Consider the following 12,652-nt stretch of genomic DNA (forward strand, 5'->3'; position numbering starts at 1 on the left):
AAACAGCAAACATTTGTACCTTATTGCCGCCCTAAAAATAGCTCTGGCCACGTAGGAGGAGCCAGGTCAGGCAGGCATCATTACAGTGAAACACATCTTAGTGAAAATGTAACAGGAGGAGATTGGGAAGATGACAATTCTTCTGACTTGCCTACAACAACAACTATGTGTCTTTCTACAGCATCAAGATATCTGGCAAGTTCTAAACTATGTTTAGTTGGAAAAAATATATACACAAATATATACACATATATGTATATAATTCGCTAATATCCACATGTCTATATATAAAAGTTATGTGGATTAAAATAAAAAAAAATATTTCATTCCCTCAGTACTCTATTAAATGTGGTCTTTTTTTAAAAGTAAGTTAGATCTTGTTTTTTTTTATTCATTTTAGAGAGAGGGGGGTAGGGAGAGAAAAAGAGGAAGGAGAAAAGAGAGAGGAAGGGGGAGAGGGAGAGAGAGAAACATCGATGGGAATCAAGCTTGCAACCCAAGCATGTGCCCTTACCAGGCATCAAACCGGCAATTTAGGTGCACCGGATGATGCTCAACCAACTGAACCACACCAGCCAGGGCAGTAAAGATTTTTTTTAAAAAAGGTTTTAAAAAATGAATTTTAAAAGATGAAATCTACAAAACATTTTGTCCCTATGAGGCAACATCCTATTAAACAAAGGATATTAAAAGATAGTACATGATTAAAATATGAAATTAATCTCTAATAGGACCAGAAGCTTAAGTAAATATTTTCTTTAATTAAGAAAAGCAATCCTTTCTAAAAACATCAGCTGACCCCATATAGACATTTCTGCACCACACTCTCTAGTACCACTTAGTTACTTTTGCTACCAGGAAACATTTGCACAAAAACAAAATTAAAATCCTCCTCTTGCTTCTATTCTTCCACCTAAAGGAATACTAGTAAGCCCCATTATTAGCAATACACTTAATAGCTCCACAGCAACTGGTATAATTGGGGTGTTGCAACAGGAGGATAATGAAGTGGAAAACAAAGTGATATTAGTGTAGAAGAAAAAAAAACAAAAAACACTTCCACACAGCCTTGCTGGGAAAATAACTACCAAGGGGGCGGGGAGGAGAACTTGCTAAAAAGAACCCTTTGGAGGTTGCTAAGGACAGTTGCTACGAGGCCTTCTAGATATGTCAGTATGCAATGGAGCAAATCAAGTTTTGAAAATGGTGAAATGTATGAAGTAACCGCAGTGACTTCACCAAAAGAACGCAGGGGCGGGAAGAGATGGGGTTTCTGAAACACAAAAGTGATTTTCTCAAGTTTTCACATGTGACTTCCAAGAAGGTACGGGGTCTGAGAGGAACAGAGCTAAGCGGACCTTCCAAATCAAGCACTGACAGCTGGTGAGAGCCTTGGCCCAGGCTACAGAAGGCAGAGGGCAGCAGACGGGAATCAGGAAAACCGGCTCTTCATTGGCTTCTGCCTGATACAACACAGGTGTAACTGATACAAGCCAAACAGTAGTATTTGAGAGTACTCAGCTAATTAATTCAGAAACATGTCTGCATCATGCTAGGAAATACCAAAAAAACAAATATATATATATATATATATATATATATATATATATATATACACACACACACACACACACACACACACACACACACACATATATACACACACACATATATATATATATATATACACACACACACACACACACACATATATATAACCTTATATACCACTTGGTCTTGTGCTTGAAATCACTCCTCTAAGTATTAGTATGGCCTGACAAGATCACCATTTAAAGAAATTCTCCACATTGCAAAACCCAACGGACACTGTGTTCTCATCTTACTCAACTCCTCGAGATCTTACAACAGAAATGATTACTCCACCTTGCTTTAAACACGTGATAATGTTGGCATCTGTAACACCGCTCTTTGGTCTTCCTCCTACTCACTGGTTACTCCATGGTCTCCGACTTGATCTATAACTCTGTTATTCCTCCGGGCCTGATCTCTATCTCTCCGCTCTGCCTACAAAATCTCCCTAGGTGATTCTAGATTTCCCATAACCTTATAACCTTATATACCACTTCTATGCTGGCACAACTCGGGCCCTGATCTTGTCCCTGAATGTAGGTCTCTCAATCACCGATGGCCATTGGACATCCACCCCCATTAAGATGACTAATAGGCAACTCAACTAACCACTGGCCAAAACAGAACTCTATTCCCTAACAACCCCGTCACCCACCAAAACACAAGGAGTTCTGCTTGATTTCTCCTATTCTCTCATGTCACCCATCCAAACCTATCTCCGTAAGTCTTCTTGATTCTATCTCCAAACCTCTCAAATCCATCCACTGCTCTCCACCTCCAATACCACCCCTCTGCACCAGGCCACACCACTTCTCGTGTAGAATGCTGCCAAGAGCTTCGTAATTGTTCTCCTTGCTTCTCCTCGTATCCCTTTCTACACCCGCCAGCAGCAGCTAAACTAGATGTTACAAATGTAACTCAGATCATGTCCCTCTCCTCATGGGATCACTTCACAATGCCATCTCACTGCATTTGGAATGAGACTCACCCTCCTTACAAAGCTGCAAGCCCTTCCCAACCTGGTCCTGCCTGCCTCGCCACCTCCTCTCTCAGCCCTCTCCTGCCCAGACCCTGCAGCCAGACTGGCCTCCCTCCCTCTCCCTGGGGGACCAAGCACTGTCCCTCCCCAGGCAGATGCACATGCTCTTCCCTCTGCTGGGTCTACTTATCCTTCGCCCCTTAGTGCAAGTCTGACCTCTTCCAACAAACCTTTCCTGTCGGCGTATTACAGGCTTCCCACTCTCTACTTCGTGATGTATCACCCTTTCCTTTAAAGAAGTCCAAATCTGCACTTATCTTGTGTTTATTGGCTTTACTCACTTATCATCTGCTCAACCTCCCTTTTCAACACCCTTTTCTCTCTCAACACATAAACTCAAACAATCTCCATTAAGGTAGAAACCTTGACTGAATCCCTAGAACCAAAAATAATGTCTAGCATAAAGCAAGTGCTCAAAAAACTGTGTTGAATGCATTAATCAATTTCAGAAAGACTTAAGGATGGCTTGGACCCTGTTTTAGCCCTCTGTGCCGTGCAGGTATTTGAAAACGTCAATCCGTTTGTGAAATCCAAGGCAACTATCTTGAGAAGTTTGTGAGAACGGCGGCTTGCCCAGTGGCTAAGGAAATTTTTTTGGTATGAAATCCACTGCTGTGGGTTCTTAGAGGATGGTTACCTCCTGGGGGCAGGTCAGCAGCTGCTCCAGGGCCTTTGTAAGCTCAGAAACTATGTTATCAGTTCACCCAGGAGAGATAAGCTCTGGATATCTGCTTTGTACTAACAAGGATGCAACAGAAAACATGAATCTATTAATTTATCAAGATGGCTGGCAAAAGAAGGAGTTCTTACCATTTGCAACAGCATGGATGGAACTGGAGAGCATTATGCTAAGCGAAATAAGCCAGTCACAGAAAGATAAATATCACATGACCTCACTCACTGGTGGAATATAAAGAACAACATAAAGTGATGAACAAAAACAGATCCAGAGACAGAGAAGCATCGATCAGACCGTCAAACCTCAGAGGGAAGGTAGGGGAGGGTGGGGGGGAGGGGGAAAGATCAACCAAAGGACTTGTATGCATGCATATAAGCCTAACCAATGGCCACAGACACCAGGGGGGTGAGGGCATGAGTGGGGGGTGGAGGGCAATGGTGGGATAAGGACACATATGCAATACCTTAATCAATAAAGAAAAAAAATTTTTAAAAAGATTGCTGGGAGATTACTGGTGAAGGAAGTTACTTGCTTGATCATGTACCTAGCCAAGACACCTTCATTCTGCTATGGAATATTGACAGGGAAAAATAAGTTATTAACCAATAATGGCTTGATGAGGATAAAATGCAAGCAAATGAGTCAGTCATGAAGGGCATTACACCACAAAGCCATGTCTTGAGAAGAGGTAAGAGACTAGAAACTACATCATGAGATTAGGCAGCCCTTTCCCAGGGCTGGCATAAGGAACAAATCAAAACATAGACGGTCCTAGTAACTCTCTGTATTCGTTTCCTGTTACTCCTGTAATAACTTACTACAAATTTAGTGGCTTAAGACAAAACAAATTTATCTTTTTACAGTTCTGGAGGTCAGAAGTACAAAACAGGCCTCACTGAGCTAACACAGGGCTGCATTCTTTCTGGAATCCAGGGGAGAACATTTTCTCGCCTTTTCCAGCTTCTAGAGACTGTAAGCCTTGGCTCATGGCCCCCTTCCATCTTCTAAGCCGGCAATGGCTGTTGGGAGTTTTTCTAGTGATGCCAACTCTCTGGTTCTGACTCTTCTGCTTTCCTTTTCCACTTCCAAGGACGCTTGTGATTTCATTGGGTCCCCCCAGAAAACCCATGAGTCTCCAATCTTAGCATCATCTGGTTAGCAACCTAATTCCATCTGCCACTTTACTTCCCCCTTGCCGTGTGCTGGAGACTAAGATGTGACCATCTCTGGGGACCATTATTCTGCCTACCACTGTCTTCTGTCTTCCATCGTAATGAGAAAACCATCATATAAACTTCACAGGTACAAGCTATCTCCTCAAATAAGGATATTTAACTACTTTAATTTATAATAGGTGAAAGCCCTAAAGCTAAAAAAAAATTAAATACTGCTAGAATAGTAGGCGTAATTTGCAGCTCTTCTTGCTGAGCTGAGTGTGCTGAACAGTGGAATGGGAGAATACACCGCTCCTTTCCCAGACCACCACCAGGCCTGATAGCGCACTCAGAAGCTTTTAGACAGAGATGTTTGCTAATACCATATTGAAAATATAGCGTTGATATCTTTCAATAACAAGAGCGAAATGTATGACCTAGTTGTAATCCTCCACACAGTAAATCATAAGGAGTTTGACAATCATAAGGAGTTTGAACAGGTGTGATTTTTCCTTTGATAAAGCTACAAATTTAAAGGGCCCAACCTGTGAGATACATACTAGATTCCACGGTCAATATTGTAGTGGTTAGACTCTGCAAGCCAGACAGTCTGCTTTGGAACCTAAGTCTTCTGTGTGACCATAGGCAAGTGATTTAACCTCTGTTTCAAATCGGGACCCTAAAATGGGTATAGTATCTGCTCCACAGTGATTTAGGAGGAGTAAAGAAAAGTTCTAAATGCTCAAAACCAATCCTCACACATAGTAAGCTCTGTAAGTATTTGTTAAGTAAAATTTTAAATGTTCCTGTTTGCTGCTCATAACTTGCCAATCATGCTATATTCCAAGGGAATGTATTTCTCAGCACTAACTAATCTATCATAGAGGATATGATATTTTATATATATATGTATATATATATATATATATGTGTGTGTGTGTGTGTGTATACACACACATATACATATACACACAGATAGATATATATACACACACATATATATAATTTAACATAAACAATGCCCTTTGTTGCTATTAAAGTTCAGTAGCAACTACTGGGGTAGCAATAAATGGATGATTAAGCAACTCGCTGAACAAATGCAAATCTCAGAAAACAGAAGCAGCTGCAGCTGTGTTACATACACTGTCTCAGGGCCTCCTAAAGAAAGACGCAGAGCACCGGGGAGGACAGTAGGGTCTGTGATTCTTAACTGCGCTGGCATTTTCTGGGACAGTGGTGTTCATGGCACAATCCTCCTCAGAAGGCTGAGCTCTGCAAGGATAGCAGCACTTGAGCTACACTAACAAGCATCCGCTGAGAGGCCCGGCATACTGTGAGTGCAGCTCTGAAAGCTTTCCAGCATTCACAGTGATCTCATAAACTTCTCATAAAAGTTCTTGAATTCAACGGCAGTGTACAATCAACTTCAATATTTTCATTTTAACCCGGAAGGAAAGGAGGAGGGGAACGTGGAGTAGGATCCGGACCCTACCAGTACAAGGCAAGATGTGACAAATAGATATTCTAATCCTAAAATATGTAAGCCACCTTAGTGAGAAATACTGTTATAATTTGATTTTTTTAGGTAATAAGATTGAGCCCTTTGTTTTCAAAGTTAGAGGTACAGCTTAGTGTGCTAAAAATAACAATAGCTAAGCACTCCGTATTAATACGAATCAGCCATTATTCTCAATGTTTTAGCCACAGAAAGTCATATCATCCATACATTCATCTTATGAAGTAAATACTATTTTATTTCCATTTTACAGCCTGGAAATGGAGATTCATCTGGGCAAGTTGCCCCAGGTCACCTAGTGGTAAGCAGTGGAGGAGTTAGGACTCAAGTCCGTGCTGGCCTAAGGAAGCCGGCAGGCATTCATCTTTGTGGCATTACTTAATGACCTTTAGGCAGCACAGACCGGAGAAGCATTCCAGGAAATGGGGTGGAGACATACAGTCCCGTGTCAAAAATATATCCCAACGAACCTGCCATACCTCGGAAACCAGTGGAGACCTTACGGGAAAGCTATGAAGGATCTTGGGCGTTAGAATCCGCTGGCTCTGGCTTCAAATCCCTGCTCCACCTCCTACCAGCTCTGCAGCCTAGAGTACACTAACCTTTCTACACTGTTGCTGCCTCCACAGGGGAGAGAACACAATTCCTACTTTGCATGTCTGAAGATAAAGACAGCATTTCCTGGGATCTCCACTAGCTCCTATCTCAGAGGCCCTACCATTATTTAACCGTCACCATTTCACTTCGCTGCCTCCGGCCCTGTGTTTGAGGAAGCCTGGAGAACCAACCTGAGGGTCTGGCCTCTCTATTTGGCCCCTGTTTCAAAGGCTTACCTTCACTCCCAACTACTGCTGCCAGTCTTTTTCTGAAAGGTCTCCACAACCCTTTGGAGATGGGGTGCTATCTAAAAGTATCCCCTCCACGGCACCCCAATGAGCTAAGCAGTCCATGACCCAAAACCACTTACTCTTTGATCCTCTTCCCTACCCCTAAATAAAAAAGCTCATTCCTTCACAGTTTATCTAGGTATAGACCAGACTACCTAACGAAAATAGTTCCCAGATAAGGAGAAGTATCCTTAACCCATGTAGGTGGGGTGCGTGTGAAGACGTGGCTTCCCAGGATTGTCATTGGCAGAGCAGCCCAGAGACAGCCCTGCCACCCTGCCAGGCCCTCGGGCATCACACAACATGGCTCTGTCCCAACAGGAGGAGCCAGTTCCCAGGCCTGGGGAGGACACGCCCCCCTCGAGGAATCTGCACTTGGCATCTTCCCAACCTTCCTTCTGCAGTTCTTTTCCCACCTCTGGGCCACGCCTCCCTTCAGTCCCTCCCAATTTGTAGAAAAAAAAGTCTTTTTGAAAGTTTATTTCTTGTCGTGTATTTTGCATTTCTAATCATCTTACTTCAAAGAGGTGATTGAAGTGCAGGGATGGATGCTTATTCCCCAGTTTTCCATCAATGTGACACCTCCGGTTCCACAGTTCCAACTGGACAGTAATTTGCCTGTGTTCAGATAATCGTGGGGCCCTTCCTTGGTGTGGGCAAGTGTGCTGGGTAAACTTAGAGATGCGGATGCTAAGGTGGGTATTTCAGCTCCTGTTCAGTTGTGCCTGAGGCTGGCCCTGACATCTCGGCATCTCCCTTTCCACAGCTGGAACGTATCACTACACACCCTCAGCCAGGCCTACCAGGCCGAGAAGTGGGACGTACCTGGAGGGCCCTTCCGTAGTGTCACCCGACTTGACTTTCAGTAGTTGGCTGTCTTTTCTGCCTCCTGGGCCTTGAATCTGTTACCTTTCATTCCCCTCCCATTTAACAATTTTACTATGTGATTTTATTTAAATTTTTTAAACAGTACAAAGGGGTATATTGAAAGAAAAGATGCACATATACCCGGCTGGCGTGGCTCAGTGGTTGAGCATTAACCGACTTATGAACCAGGAGGTCATGGTTCGATTCCAGTCAGGGCACATGCCAAGTTGTGGGCTCAATCCCAAAAAGGGGGGTGTGCAGGAGGCAGCCCATCAATGATTCTCTCTCATCATTGATGCCTCTCTCTCTCTCTCCCTCTCCCTTCCTCTCTGAAATCAATAAAAATATATATATTTTTTAAAAGATCCACATACAAGGGCCTCAATCCAGTTAATGCTTCTTCTTCTTTTTCAAAAAATCTAAGAATGTGCACAAGTTTGGTTTGAAAGTTTTAAGCAACTCTCAAACTAAGACACCGAATTGTAAGGTTGAATTTTGAATTGTAAGCAAGTAATCAAATTAGTGTTTGGCAGTAAGGAAAAACCACTCAGCAGATAAGGGATCATCCTATTTACGCATTAATTCTATTAACTGTTTCTCTAAATTCTATTTCCAATCACAAGTCATTACTAGAAATTAATAAATTGAACTGATTATGGTTTCTGTATGAAGAGGCTGAATTGGACACCACTCATATTCCAGCGTCCTTTATCAAAACCATCAGGATAAAGTAACTAGCACTGGAAATGGAAAAATAAACCCAAAGCAAAATTAAAATTTTTGACTCAGAGTAGCAAAGAGGGTATGATATTATAGTAAAACTTGAGAATATTTATTTTATTATTACTTTTTAATTCTCACCTGAGGACATTTTCCCATTGATTTTTGAGAGAGTGGAAGAGAGAGGGAAGACAGAGAGAAACATCAATGTGAGAGAAACACATTGATTGGCCGAGGAGGAGCCTGCAACCAAAGTATGTGCCCATGACCGGAATTGAACCCAGGACGCTCTAGCCACAGAGCCAAACCAGCTAGGGCAAACTTGAGAATATTTAAATGAAGACATGCTTTCTACCTACAATGAAAATTAGCTAATGATTTCATTAAATCAACCCAAAATGTCTTACTAATAGTATACTTTTCAAGAGATCAAACCACAAATGTGTAAAGTTTTTTCGTTTTAAAGAAAAAAGGTGACCTATTTAAAATTTATGGACTTTATTTTAAACCTAGTGATAAATCTGCTAAATGCAATATCTGAAAATTTTAACTTGTCTATCTTACTGGGTACCTAAGGAAGCAAACTGAAGAAGTGGTTTTTATTTTAGAGAGCTGCTTGGCACGATTAACACTGCTCTATAGGGCTAATAACAATAATACAAACACAAACAGTTCTTTAAGAAAGCCTGTGTGTTCCGTTTTCATCAGATAAATCCCTTGTGTAATGAGCTATTGACCTATTGTGCACAGAGAATGTTGATCCTATTGCTGAAATCTTACTAGAAACACTAAAGAGACACAGAAATTGAAACTCTTAAATTTTAAAAAGGAGAAAGCTTTCTGAATATGGTTTTTAAAAGGACAGCTAAATTAAACATTATAAATCACTTTTAAAAATGCAAGATGACTAAAATAATCACGGATGTGCCAGAGATATAGGTAGAAGGATATTTAATACAGAGTTGCTGAATATAGTGAAAACTGCTCTGGCCAGGTAGCTCACTTGGTTAGAGCACCGTCAGGTGCAGGTGGATCCTGGTGAAGGCAGACAAGAATGAACCAATGAATGCATAAATAAGTGGAACAACAAATCAATGTTTCTCTCTCTCTCTCTCTCTCTCTATATATATATATATATATATATCTCTCATCTCCCACCTTTCTCTCTCCCTCCTTCCCTCACTCCCTCCCTTTCTCTCTCTAAAAATTAACTAAAATTTTATAAACTGAATTAGTGAAAACTGGAAACAAATGAACTGTCAAGATGCAGATATATAATAGAAAACTATAAATGATGTTGTAGGAGTATTTTGGTAATATAAAGATGTCCATATTTGGGTGGGGAAAAAGTAAGTTACAAAGAAGTATGTAGAGAATGAACCCAGTTTTGTAGAGAATAACTTCCTGGCTGTGTAACTTCAGTAAAGTTACTTAATTTCTCTAAATCAGTTTTCTCTTCAATAAAAAGAAGATAATCAGCCGAAACCGGTTTGGCTCAGTGGATAGAGCGTCGGTCTGCGGACTGAAAAGTCCCAGGTTTGATTCCAGTCAAGGGCATGTACATTGGTTGCGGTCACATCCCTGGTAGGGGGTGTGCAGGAGGCAGCTGGTCGATGTTTCTCTCTCATCGATGTTTCTAGCTCTCTGTCCCTCTCCTTTCCTCTCTGTAAAAAAATCAATAAAATATATTTTTTTTAAAAAAAGAAGATAATCATAGTATCTACACCTCAAAGGGCTAGAGTGAGGATTACAGGAGATTCCGGTGTATAAAGCAACTGGCATATTGCCTGCCTAATAGTAAGCTCAATACATGTAAGCTCTTTGTATTGTATGTTCATTGGGTAAAAAGAATTTGAGAATACAGAGGTAAGTGATTTTCTGGGTGGTGGCTAATTTGTTTAACTTGTACTTTTAAACTTCTATAAGTATCATACTACTTATAATATGGGGAAATACTAATGAATTGGAATATTCACATACAGTGGTTATTCTTTAAAAAATCTACCATAGTGCTTTGCTCACAATAAATAAATCTTGGTTGAGTTGAATTTACCCTTCAGAACTCATTTAAACAAGTTTGCCCTAGAACGTTAAAAATTACTTAACTGAAGGGCTAAACTTGCTTATAATAAACTGGGTAAAGCAAGATATACTTATATTGTTCAGCTCCTTAAATAATTTAAGAGCCTCACTTCAAGACCTATTAGAATGCCACTAGAACTTTCATTATCAAGTGGGAAAAAGCCCAAGATAAGGTAATCACTTCTAGTTTCCTCCCAACTCCACCCCTCTCCTCCTCCTTGACACTTTCTTTTCCTTTCCATAATCAAAGCCTAAGGGTTCTCTCTAGCAGACTGTAACCTCCAAGGACAGTAAGTGCGCTTAGCATCAATAGTACCTAGCATAGTGACTGGAATGGTAGTTGCTCACTGAATGTTCACCAACTGAATTGAATAAATGTCTGATAGCAGTAGTTCGGCATAGAGGCTTCGATTCCCCCCTATGAGAATTGGATAAGATAGGTAGACTTGACCAGCCAGCGTGGCTCAGTGATTGAGTGTCAACCTATGAACCAGTCTGATTCCTGGTCAGGGCACATGCCCTCCTTGCGGGTTCGATCCCCAATGGGGGGAGTACAGAAGACAACTTATCAATGATTCTTTCTCATCATTGATGTTTCTCTTTCTCCCTCTCCCTTCTTCCTCTCTAAAAATAAATAAAAATATATTTTAAAAAAGGATAGGTAGACTATCTTTAGTTTGAAACTGTCTAGAATTCTTAGTTGTTCCTTAAACACACACACAAACAAACATCTCACTTCAAAGTATCACTTCTTTAAAAAGAAAAAGTTCTTACTTGTATTCCATTGTCTATTTTAATGGATATAAGATTATTTCCATTTTTCCCTGTACAATTTTTTTTTAAAGTCCCACAAGAATCCCAGAGAGTTTGAGTAACGCATTCAAAGTAATTCAGCAAGTAAGTTACCACCTAGTTAACCTCAGGTTTCTGGATGCCACTGCTCAAGATCTCTCTACAAGGCCACCTGTGACCTTTGACCCTAAACGTTGTAGATATCGGAAGAACAAATGTTTTCAATAACCTGAGCAAGTGCTGAAGCTTCTTCCAAATATTTCTCAGGGCTTTTATGAGATTCTGCAAGAAGAGAAACTAAGGACAGGAGACCTCCAGGTTCCTACGTCAACCAGCTTTACTTAAAAACGAAACGAAAGAAACCAAATTAAATATTAACTCATGAAGAAAAAATACTTCAACCAGCAGACTATTGGGAAGCAAGGCTATCATCGAACCAAGGGAAGGGCTATAGAAAGGAAATTTTGCGCAGCTTATATATTTTTTTTAAAGGTGAAGGATAAAGTTTGAGAGTTTTCCACACATGCAGCCTTCCTCCAAATTCCAGGCTTTCACTTCCAGCCACCGCTCGGACTTTGTTTAAACACTAAATGGCAGTTCCCTTAACACGAGGTGGGACCGAAACACCTTTCAGGTATTTACACCGAAATGTTGACCGTCCTGGTATACACACTCAGAATGCAGACATCCTAGAAACCTGCCAAAGGATTGCACATACAGAACCTCAGTCTACCAGCTTTATACGTAGAAAATTTTGTGGAAGTTAATTGGTTATTAACTGAGCCCGCTGGAACATCCTCTTATTTATACATAAACAGTAATTTGTTGAGGTCTCTTTTGTGCCAGACATTATAGCTCCTTTGCACTATAGTCCTCAAGTCCTCGGAAGTCCTTATAGTCCCATTTGACTAGATCAGAGTGCTTAACTGAGAACCCACGATTAACAGATGGGAGGAGGGGTGAACCAAGGATTTGAAAAGTTAAGTTTAAATTCAAAATGCACACCTAACCTAGAGACACTAAACAGATCTCTAGGCCAATTTAAAATGCATGTCAAAATGATTTTAAGGTCATGTCAGAGCAGGCACCATAAAATAGAAGAATGACAAAGACTGACCAATAAAAGATTACAGGACTTGACACCAGTTATTTCAAGACGTAGCCGCGGGTTATTAACAATTATCCACATCTCAGAAAGAGGGACAGTTCCCTTCCACCTATTTGCGCTGAGAAACCAAATCTTTCCTTAAGGGGACGGCCAAACGTTGAAAGGTTTCAGCGTGGGCTGCCCAGAGCAGGGTCATTACTGTCCACATATCATCAGCA

General features: G+C 40.9%; 1 protein-coding gene across 6 annotated transcripts in view; it reads right to left on the bottom strand.

The window, feature by feature from the left end:
• Positions 1-12,652, bottom strand: part of SGMS2 (sphingomyelin synthase 2) — an 82,883-nt gene that overhangs the window by 69,405 nt on the left and 826 nt on the right. The gene's annotated exons all lie outside the window — the stretch shown is intronic.

The sequence above is a fragment of the Cnephaeus nilssonii genome, assembly GCF_951640355.1.
Source record: "Cnephaeus nilssonii genome assembly, chromosome: 1".
NCBI classification, from domain to species: domain Eukaryota; kingdom Metazoa; phylum Chordata; class Mammalia; order Chiroptera; family Vespertilionidae; genus Cnephaeus; species Cnephaeus nilssonii.